We start from the raw sequence: 12,009 nt of genomic DNA, 5'->3' as shown, positions 1-12,009 counted from the left end.
GGCCAAAGTATTGGAGCTTCAGCTTTAGCATCATTCCTTCCAAAGAAATCCCAGGGCTGATCTCCTTCAGAATGGACTGGTTGGATCTCCTTGCAGTCCAAGGGACTCTCAAGAGTCTTCTCCAACACCACAGTTCAAAAGCATCAGTTCTTCAGCGCTCAGACTTCTTTGTCCACCAAAACCAGAACATCCTGTTCAACTCAAAGATTTGAATGCCTACAAAACATACTGGGTATCGCCTCCGGTTATCTGGCGCTAGGCAGACCCCAAGTACAGGACACAGAGCTATACTCTCAGAGTGAACTAGGGGATATCAGAGCACAGAGTAAAGATCAGGGTGCTATTCTGGCAAGGAGCTATGGAACTCCAGGCGAGTCAATCTCCATTCTAATCATTAAGTGCTGTCATCCGTACATAAAGTCAACCTGACAAACACAGAAGATCTGAGGTACATGGTTCATCTCGTCCTAATCTTCCTCTACTTATTTACTTACGAAATAGAGGAGAATAGAACACGAACTTTCATATTTTGTAAATCCTTAGTTACATTCTTAGAGTAAATCAATCACAGATAAAAACAAATTCTATCCCCGCAAAAAAAAAAAAAAAAAAACTAAACCTTTACGAAAATCTCACCTTTATTTACATCCTCACCAGCAGTGGTAGCAGTAGCAGTGAAGGCGCTCAGTCGTGTCTGACTCTGTTACCTTTAAAACATTTGCTATCTTTTGTTGTTTTTTAGTTGCTCAGTCGTGTCCAACTCTTTTGCGACCCCATGGACCGTAGCCCCCCAGTCTCCTCTGTCCATGGGATTCTCCAGCAAGAATACTGGAGTGGGCTGCCATTTCCTTCTTCAGGGGATCTTCCCGACCGAGGGACTGAACCTGCATCTTCTGCAATGACAGGCAGTTTCTCTAACCCTGAGCCACCTGGGAAGTCCTGAAAACACATCCTCAGGGACCTCTTTGTTGAGCAGTTTGGCCTTAACCCTAAGTTAACTTCATGTTTATTTTCAGGGAAAGGAGGACAGTGGCATTCAGAAGGAAGAAGAGTAAGTCTAGGGGAGGGATAGACTAGAAGGCTGGGATTAGCAGATGCCAACTATTAATGTATATATATATGTATAACTAAGTCACTTGGCTATAAACCAGAAATTAACACAACACTACTAATCAACTACACTTACTCACAGTCCATCTATTCTTGTGGTCCTAGCCTTTGTTCCTCCATCAGATGCAAGGGAGGAGGGCATCCACGTTCCAGCTGAGCCTGGCACACCCAGTGCCTGGTACATGTCCTTATCAGTCCACTTCATCCACTCTACACTTTATCACTGAAGATGAATTCTAGTATCTTTTCAATTCTAATAGAACTTCTTGAAAACAAAAAAAATAGGTATCAGAAATAGTACAAAGCACCCTCTGGTTCTTTTGTAAAAAAAAAAAGGTCCATGTTTATTTACTCTACACCAGGTGGTGACTGCAGCCATGAAATTAAGACGCTTACTCCTGGAAGGAAAGTTATGGCCAACCTAGATAACATATTTAAAAGCAGAGATATTACTTTGCCAACAAAGGTCCATCTAGTCAATGCTATGGTTTTTCCAGTGGTCATGTATGGATCTGAGAGTTGGACTGTGAAGAAAGCTGGGCGCCGAAGAATTGATGCTTTTGAACTGTGGTGTTGGAGAGGACTCTTGAGAGTCAGTTGGACTGCAAGGAGATCCAACCAGTCCATCCTAAAGGAGATCAGTCCTGGGTGTTCACTGGAAGGACTCATGTTGAAGCTGAAACTCCAGTACTTTGGCCACCTGATGCAAAGAGCTGACTCATTTGAAAAGACCCTGATGCTGGGAAAGACTGAAGGCGAGAGGAGAAGGGGACAACAGAGGATGAGATGGCTGGATGGCATCACTGACTCAATGGACATGGGTTTGGGTAGACTCCAGGAGTTGGTGATGGACAGGGAGGCCCGGTGTGCTGTGAATCATGGGGTCACAAAGAGTCGGACACAACTGAAGTGTCCATAATGGGGGTGACATCACCCTCCAAGGTTTCCCAGGTGGCGTAGTAGTAATGAAGCTGCTTGCCAATGCAGGAGCCACAAGAGATGTGGGTTTGATCCCTGGGTTGGGAATATCCCTTGGAGAAGGAAATGGCAGCCCACTCCAATATTTTTGCCTGGAGAATCCCAGACATAGGAGCCTTCAGTCTGTGGGGTGGCAAAGAGTCAGACACGACTGAGCATCTGAGCATTCCAATCACCCTCCAAGGGGATGAAAAGTGGTTCCAAGAGGTGGAGGGGAGAAACCTACCACTTTATGTATAAAGCACAAGACACACACACAGTACATGAGCAGATGTATGCAGCCTATAGTTTCCATTAGTGTGATTAGAAAGAAAAATCTTACGAGTCTTCTCAGGGAGGTGATTATGAAATGAGGGCATGATCTGTTGGGAACACAGTGGGACTCAGTTCAGATGCTCAGTTTGTGTCCAAACCCATGTCCACTGAGTCGGTGATCTCATTCTCCGTTATCCCCTTCTCCTCATGCCCTCAATCTTTCCCAGCATCAGCGTCTTTTCAAATGAGTCAGCTCTTCGCGTCAGGTGGCCAAAGTATTGGAGTTGCAGCTTCAACATCAGTCCTTCCAATGAACACCCAGGACTGATCTCCCTGCAGTCCAAGGGACTCTCAAGAGTCTTCTCCAACACCACAGTGGGACTACTGGTTCTCAAAGTTACTGTCATATTTTTTAATTAAAATACACCAAAGCTTAATCAATTTCTAATTAACTTTCAGAGCTTTTCTTCAAGGACTTGCCTTATACCATTATCAAAATAATAACAACAATAAAGAGGTACAACTTGTAACCTTCATCTACAGAAGGCTAGGAAGGAAGACAATCCAAATTAGGAAGCCGAAATCTAATATCAAAATCATTTAAGTTAGAAGTTACCAAGGATAAGAAAATGCCAGATAAGGAAATTCAGCATCCCCCAAACTTGGCACATCAGTTTCTCTCTCAGGAGCTATGACAAACCTAGACAGGGTATTAAAAAACAGAGATATCACTTTGCCTACAAAGGTCTGTACAGTCAAAGCTATGATTTTTCGAGTAGTCATGTATGGATGTGAGAGTTGGACCATAAAGAAGGCTCAGCGCTCAAGGATAATGCTTTCAAACCTGTGGTGTTGGAGAAGACTCTGGAGAGTCCCCTGGGCTGCAAGGAGATAAACCAGTTAATCCTAAAAGAAATCAACCCTGAATATTTACTGAGAGGACTGATGCTGAAGCTACAATACGTTGGCCACCTGATGCGAAGAGATAAAGACCCTGAAGCTGGGAAAGACTGAGGGCAAGAGAAGAAGAGGGCAACAGAGGATGAGATGGTTGGATGGCATCATCAACTCAATGGACATGAGTCTGAGCAAACTCCAAGAGATGGTGAAGGCGTGCTGCAGCCCATAAGGTCCCAAAGACGCGGACATGACTCAGCAAACGAACAACAACAAGCTGAGAAAAAGGTGGTGGTTTGTTAAGGCAAGTAAAAAACAGAAGTTAAGGGAAAAAAGAGTATTTGGAGGAGCGTGCACACAGCTGTGTGAAGCTGAGAGCTGACTCTGATGCACTGACTGCTTCCCTGAGGAAGGGGACGGCCTGCGGGAGTTGCAGGTGGCGGGAAGAAGGACCAAGGAGCAAGCTGTAAGGCTGCAGTATCGAAGTGTCTTCCGAACAGCAGCAGAATGGAGCGGGTCCCGGTCTGCAGCACTCTCTCCCCACCTCCCTCCTGTTCTCACACGTCCATCACACCGTGCTCACCTCCAGCTGGAAACTGGTAAAGCCGGGAGCCTCACAGGGCCTTGCTTGGTCTCTGGAATGAGCGTGTGTGCTCCCTCCTGCAAGAGTGTGACCGCCCCAGCAGCAAGAATTGGTTGTCTCCTCCGTGGAGCCAGCTCAAGACGACACTCACAGTCCTGTTCCCCAGATTCGACCCACGTGGCTGACCATCAGGCCACTTCTTCTGGGGCACCTGGGTTAGTGGCTAGGCTTTACACAGCTTTAACTCTCCCATGCTCTCACTATAGGAGCATGGTGCCAGAAGTATGGAGGGCACCCACCAAATCCTGCCAACTGGCACCCTGCACCCCAGCGCGCATTGGGCCCAGTATCCTCCCAGCCTCCAAGGAATATGTCTCATCACCAACACTCAGGTCGTCAGGACTAGGAAAAAACTCTGCTCTGGCTAAATCTACACTCTCTATCCACCCATCCTTTAAGGTCAGGATCATATCAGCTCTCCCAACAGCCTACTGAGAAGCCAGCATCTGAAATTGTTAATACTTTCAAAGGTTCCATTAGTTGAGAATCAAGAGATCTGGGCTCTAGTCCCTGTCACCTAACTAAACATGTGCTCCTGAGCATGAAGGTCAGTGTCTCCAAGCTGGAATCTTTCACTTGCAGGCCTGAGGGGGTGTCTCCTCTCCTAAGGGTTTTTGAACTTGAGGGTGCCTCGAATCCCCTGGAGGCCTTGTTAAAACCCTGACTGTTGGGCCCTAATCCAGCACTTTCAATGCAACAGTCTGGGGTAGAGCCTGAGACACTGTGTTTCTAACAAATTTCCAGGTGTGCTGCTGGAGAGAATCCACCACTTTAACCCCACCTGACGCCAGGGACCATGGGACCACTCCAGCCAGAAGACGGGACTGGGTGAGGTGATGAGCAGCAGGGAGACAACCCCCGCCCCCAGACAGAGCACCATTCCTTCTCTCTCCAACATAAAGCACTACACACCTCTGCGTTCTCCACATCATCACAAGACGACAGACCTCCTGTGCCCAAAACAATTATTACACACACATAAGGGCACAGCAGTACTTGGGTTTAATGTGGTTCACCATCCAGACAAGCTGGCCTAAGCTTTCTAAAACTGCTTTTTGTAATATATGCCTTTTTATATAGTTTTGACTTGCAAACCATGTAAATGATTCACACATTCGAAAATTAAATCAGGAGAAAAAGGAAACCCTATGAATGAATTAAAATAGAAACTGAAGCTAGCAGCTACACACCCGGTTGATAAACCCCACGAGGAGATGAGTATTCCTAGTAACGTCTGAATATAGCACTCTGCAAATACGAAAGTCTAAGGACAAAAACAGCTTCAAACAAATAAAACTCTACTCTGTGTTCACTGCTAAGTGTTGTAATTCTGAAATGATTTTATGTTTACTGAAAGTGAAAATCGCTCAGTCAAGTCCAACTCTTTGTGACCCCATAGACAGGACACCAGGCTCCTCTGTCCGTGGAATTCTCTAGGCAAGAATACTGAAGTAGGTTGCCATTCTGTTCTCCAGCAGATCTATGTTTATTGGAGGATAAATTAAATAAGTAAATGTCGTGTTTTATTAGGAACTAAGAGTTTTCAGTCTAGGCAAAGAGAAAACTATAAAATACACAAGATTTTAGAAATTAAGGAAACAATGATTCTGAAAAATATATTCCCAAGCTCTATCTACTGAGAGGGTCTAGAAGCAAAAAGGGCTTTCCTGGTGGCTCTGATGGTAAGGAATCTGCCTACAATCCAGGAGAATCATGTTAGATCCGTGGATGGAGAAAATCCCTTGGAGAAGGGAATGACTATCCCCTGGAGGAGGAAATGGCAACCCACTCCAGTACTCTTGCCTGGAGAATTCCATGGACAGAGGAGCCGGGCGGGTTAGAGTCCATGAGGTCGCAAGGAGTCGGACACGATTAAGCAAAGACACAAGGTGACACACACAGGAAAGCAGAAAACCTCTGCAGCAATGACCCCACTGAGCGTCCAGATGCTGGTTTCTGAGCACATTTCCCACTGAAAGGAACTAAGGCTTCTCAGAGGAAGGGACTTGCATTCTGGAAGATGAGCCTCAAATACCTACTTGTCCCAAAAGACAAGGAAATATTCAAAAACTACCAGGGCCGTGTCAAGGGGCTGCAGAAGGCAGTCTTTAAAGAGCTCCCCTGACTAGATGTGGCACGCTTTCATTAGAAGATAATAACGGTAGCTGCAACTGATGGATACACATTAAAGAAATACTAATAAAACTGCCTACGTCCATAGCAATATCTAGAAGAAAGAAGACAAGAAAGGGTGGGGTAGGTAAGAAAGGAAACTCTTCTTTACAGACTGATGCATGCTAAGAAGCCTGGAAGATAGAATCTGAACATCAGCACTTGGCAGTCATATTAACACAGTATCTACATGTACATTACTTCCATGGACTGTAGCCAACGGCACGGGGAACTCTGCAGTCACCTCTTCCGTCAAAACGGCTTCACTAACGATCAGGATGGACGTGTCCCCTGAGGTCTGCAACAGGAAGACCCAACACCACCAAGGTGTTCTTGCCAAAAACACTTATTCTACATCTAATTAAGTTTACAGGAGACACAGGAGGAGGAACAAGTTAAGGCACAACATGAGGGAACTATCAGACAAATCCAGAACAGGAGCTACTTTACCAAACACTTGGCTGGGCTCTTCCAAAAGTCAATTTCTCTTAAAAAAAAAAAAAAAAAAAAAGTAGGAGGGACTGACCTAGATTAAAAGTGACTTAAGAGATAAGCTAACCAGTGTGTGTGTACACACCATATCTTCCTTATCCATCCATCTATCAATGGATAGACATACCCACACACACACGTATACACACAATGGAATATTACTTAACCATAAAAAAGAATGAAATAATGCCATTTCCAGCAACATGGATGGACCTAGAGATTATCACACTAAGTGAAGTCAGACAGAGAAAGACAAGCATCATATGATATGACTCATAGGTGAAATCTTTTTTAAAAAATGATACAAATGAACTTATTTACAAAACAGACTCAAGGACATAGAAAACAAACTTATAGTTACCAAAGAGGGTCGAGGGGGATGATAAATTAGATGGTGGGGAGTGACCTAAACACACTACAATACACAAAACAGCTGAACAACAAAGACTTCCTGTATAGCACAGGGCACTATGCTCAGTATTCCATAATAACCTATAATGGAAGAGAATCTGGAAAAGAATATGTATGTATGTATGTATGTATGTGTAATTCGGGCTTCCCTTGTGGCTCAGACGGTAAAGCGTCTTGCCTATAATGCGTGAGACCCAGGTTCAATCCCTGGGTCGGGAAGTTCCCCTGAAGAAGGAAATGGCAACCCACTCCAGTATTCTTGCCTGGAAAATCCCCCACGGAGGAGCCCCGTAGGCTACAGTCCATGGGGTCACAAAGAGTCTGACACGACTGAGCAACTTCACTTCATTTTGTGTGTAACTGAACCACTTTACTGTACACCTGAAATTTATACAACATTATGAGTTAACTATACTTCATTTTTTTAAAAGATATTTTAAAAAGAGGTAAGACAACCAAATGTAATGCACAAACCTCCATTGGACCATGATTGGAAAAAAAATAGTTATAAAAACATCCTTGGCATAATTGAGTATATTTGAAATAGACCACATTAGGGGACAATCTGAAATGATTCATCCTCTCAAGTGGTATTTTGATTATGGCTGTATTTTAAGAGAAGTGTGCTCAAGTATTTACAAGCACTGTGTCTTGGTATCACAACACAGACATACCACACACACAAATGAAATGCTAAAAGTTGCTGAATTCAGCGAAGGGGTAAAGAGTTCATTTTCTGAACAGTGCTGTAATTATGAACATTTTCATAATAAAGAGTTGGTTGCATATTATTTAAATAAAAACATAAATTTCACTTCTTAGAAACAAATCCTAAAGAATTTATGGACCCCAAGTTGAGAATTACTGATTTAGATAATTCTTTTGTTTGTTTACCTTCCAGAGTAAACAAGAGGTACCTCAACTGCAAGAGACAAACTAGCAGGCTCTTGTGTGTAATAGGACTAGCGCAAGTGTGACATGAAGACGCAGGACTGGAGGGTGTGGGGTGCGGGGTTGGGGATGGAGGCTGCAGTGAGCCTCCTGAGGCTCAGACTCTCCCTGCTGCAGCCTTTAGGACTGTAACCAGAGAGCTGGTGTATTTTACAATATGAAAGAAGGCAACTAAAACTGCAAAACCTTTGTAAACATAACCATTTGTGCTTAAATAGCAGGGTTTAAAGGGGACTTCCCAGGTGGCGCTACTGATAAAGAACTCTCCTGCGGATACAGGAGAGGCAGGTTCAACCCTTGGGTCAGGACGATCCCCTGGAGGGCATGGCAACCTACTCCAGTATTCTTGCCTGGAGAATCCAATGGACAGAGCAGCCTGGCGGGCTACAGTCCATGGGGTAGCAGAGTCGGACACACCTGAGTGACTAAGCACACACAGGGAGCTAACACCCCACACGTGAGTCAGCATGGCACGTGGGGTTTTAAAGGGCAATGATTTCCCACTAAACAAAAGGTATAAAAAATTGACATATATATATATAAAGACACAAGGATTGAAATGAAGGGGCTATCAAGAATTCAAAAAGCCAATTCAAGTAACCCTCAAAATAAATCACCACACACACACACACACACCTGTCACAATGGGAATGGGGAATTCCAAATAAGCTCTGTGACTGGATCAGTGCCGAGCCCCCGTGGCTCACCCTGGATCTAAGCCATGCAGGCAGACACGCGTGCTATACTCTAACACTGGAGTCCAGGTCAGTTCTGTGCAGGACTTTAGTTGAGACACTGTACTACAGTTATGCAAGATGTTACCCTTGCGGAAAACTGAGTGCAAGATACGTGGGACCTCCTTGAACATTTTTCTGCAAATTCTTGTGAATCTGTAATTATCACGAAAGTTATGCATTGTAGATCTCACGGCCTGGTCTTGTCCTGTCTGAACACACCCTTCAAAACCTCTCCACCACCAATCAGATATATGACACGCTTTCTTTAGAAAGAACTCTTTTAAATCCTAAAGAAAAGCAATTCTTTAAAAAAAAAAAAGAAAAAAAAAAGAGCTCAAGCTCTAGAAGAAACATAAAGACATGTGTCCAGCAAACAAAGGGCTCCCTCCCAGACCCCTCAGTCTCCCAGAAAGCACCAGGGCCACTGGGGGTTCTCGATCTGCTTTGGTTTCCAGGGTCACACGGTCGAGGGCAGCCAGCCGGGAGGGCTCATTCAGGGCTGAGGACAGCTGACAGCTGGGGACAGCACCACGCCCGCCCACCCGCTCCCCACAGCTGCTGCTCCTCTGGCCTTTAGAGGGCCTGAGCAAGAAGCTGGAGCCTACCAACCGCCTCTCAGTGTCACTCAAGGAACAGGCTCGACAGGCGGGGCCAGTCTGGGATTCTCCCTAAGGATCAGCACCCACACCTTTTTGCTCCCAAGATGAGACCAAGTGCACTCAGAAGTCAGGCAGGACCCTGCTCTCAACCAGAACCCTCTCCCACAGCCCCTCCTGCTGGAGCCGGAAGCAGAAACGCCAGCAGCCAATTCTCCCTCCTGCTCCCAATGCTTGGCAAGAAGGGCAGGGCGGTGGGCCCCTGGAAGGCAAGGTTTGGGGGGTATGCTCCCCAGGGTGCCAACCACACCAGCTCTCCACCCACCATCACATTTGCTCACAGGTCAGAGGTCACTCTGGAGAGATGTCACTGCATGAACACAGCACACGAGAAATGTTACTGAGAGGCAACATGGCAAACGGTTGGTTGGGTTTTTATCTGCTCTGAAGACTCACCATCTGGTTTTCATTTCACCTGAACACATGGGTTTTGCATAATTATTATTAAAGGAGTCTTGAAAATGCATTTATCCAATGCTGCCTGAGTTTTTCAGGCAAGGAAATACCTTTTGTATGTGCTGTGCTGTGCTAAGTGGCTTCAGTCGTGTCTGACTCTCTGCAATGCTATGGACTGTAGCCTGCCAGGCTCCTCTGTCCATGGGATTTCCCAGGCAAGAATACTGGAGTGGGTTGCCATGCCCTCCTCCAGGGGATCTCCCTGACCCAGGGCCTAAACCCACGTCTCTTGCATCTCCTGCGTTGGCAGGCGGGTTCCTTACCACTAGCACCACCTGGGAAGGCCCTACCTTTCGCATGCAACTCACCCCAAATGTCTGGTACACACATGGGTCCGTGTTTTAGAGCAGTGCTCAGAGTGGTGAGGAGATGCACAGGGCACCAGCGATGATGACAGCTACACGGGGGAAGGAGAGGGACTTACTGTACCCTTTACTTTCCCTTATTTTACACTTTACAACAAACAAACCAACAAGAAACAACCATTCCTTGCACAGAAACAACGTGCAGTGTACACTGCGGGGATGAAGAGGATGCCTCAGCGCAGACAGGCTCACGACAGCTCCCAGAGATGGCGGCCAGGGCAGCGTGGGCTGAAGCCAACGAAGAGCCTCAGCTCTCAGGCAGGTGGCAGATGCCTCACAGAATTTCCAGAGATGATGTCTACAACGGTACCCAGAGTCTGCCCACAACCAAGTCAGGAAGGGCACGGGTAAATGTCAGAGGTTGGAGATGCACCAGGCAGCGTGAACAGCCTGGTGGGAAGGGGCCCCACTGGTCTGCTCAGGGGGCACCTCATCAGTAACCTGCTGTGCCATTTCAATCACAGGAAGTCGGCATCTGCAGCTCCTTCACCACTCTGTGATCTTAAAATTATCATTTAACTGGAAAAGAATCCAATGGGATCACTAGAACACAACAGAAATCACCTAGGAGGTTACAAGAATCCTCTAGCCAGCCAAACAAGGGTATTTTTTATAATTTAAAAAAAAAAGACAAGTGGGATTTCCTGGGCTGTTCAGAGGTTAACACACCGCACTTTCAATGCAGAGGTCATGGGTTCAATCCCTGGTTGGGGAAGTAAGATCTCAAGTGCTGCAAAGGGCAGCCAAAAATTTAAAAAGAGAGAGAGAGAGAAGAGAGCAGTCACTGCATCAAACACCACATCTTCACATACTTCTGTAAAGTTCTCCCAACTGCCTGGTGGTCGGTCCAGAGACGACATTTTCTAATTCTCACTTAAGCAATCCACATGCTGGCAATGAGCGTGACTAGAGACGGAGGGGAGAAGAAGGCAGAGGAGGGGACCTTCCAGGTGATCAGCTGCACACCCGGGACCACTTTAGCCATCTTCTCCCTCAGTGGGCCCCACACTTGGGGAGATTACAGCTTGAGTTAGACACCTCGAATCCCCATGGTTTCTGGTTAGCTTACTCTATAATCTGTACTCTGTGATGTAAATCTCACTCATAATTCTCTCTCTGAACGTTGCTCAGTCGTGTTCGACTCTTTTGAGACCCCAGGGACTGTAGACCACCAGGCTTCTCTGCCTGCGGAATTCTCCAGGCAAGAATACTGGAGTGGGTTGCCACTCCCTTCTCCTTCCCACCTAGGGAACGAACCCGGGTCTCCTGCATCTGCACTGCAGCCAGCGTCTTTACCATCTGAGCCACCAGAGAAGCCCCTATTCATAACTAAGCAAGTTAAACACAATCACGAAAGGACAAAGTTTCAGATGAAAATTTAAAAGATGGATTTGGCTCATTATACCCCATGGTTACTTTTATAAATTGAACGTGGACTCACGCCTATGTGCACACGATCACACACGGGCACATACACACTTACCTTTCATTGGCGTTCACTTCTCCTCATTCCCATCCAAAGCTACACAGTAAAATCCTCATGTGGCCATTCTGAAAACTATTTTTTGCTACTAAATTTTGCCAACAATCTGCTCAGCATTCTAGCAGATGTTTCTGTTTGCAAACCTCTGGGAACTTGGCTGGGATCTGTTTTCTTTCCCCCATGTCAAAAATAAAAGAAATGGCCCAAATGTGGCCCAATACCCCAGAGAACCTCTTCTCCACCCACCCCCTCAACCTCCCTACTCATATGACCTCCGTGATGACTTCTCAAATCTTTTCCATTAGAGAAGATGTTTCCAATTATGGACCATTATGCTGCCAAGGATGACATCATTCCAATGTGCTCTTTTTTTTTTTTCCTTAAGAAAACGCTACTGATTCTT

General features: G+C 45.8%; 1 protein-coding gene across 13 annotated transcripts in view; it reads right to left on the bottom strand.

Moving 5' to 3' along the window:
* MAP4K4 (mitogen-activated protein kinase kinase kinase kinase 4) overlaps positions 1–12,009 on the bottom strand; it is a 146,140-nt gene that overhangs the window by 61,931 nt on the left and 72,200 nt on the right. The window lies entirely within an intron of this gene.

This window comes from Budorcas taxicolor, chromosome 11 (assembly GCF_023091745.1).
Source record: "Budorcas taxicolor isolate Tak-1 chromosome 11, Takin1.1, whole genome shotgun sequence".
Lineage (NCBI taxonomy): Eukaryota > Metazoa > Chordata > Mammalia > Artiodactyla > Bovidae > Budorcas > Budorcas taxicolor.
The sequence above is the reverse complement of the archived record's forward strand: the minus strand, read 5'-3'. Positions and strand labels throughout refer to the sequence as shown.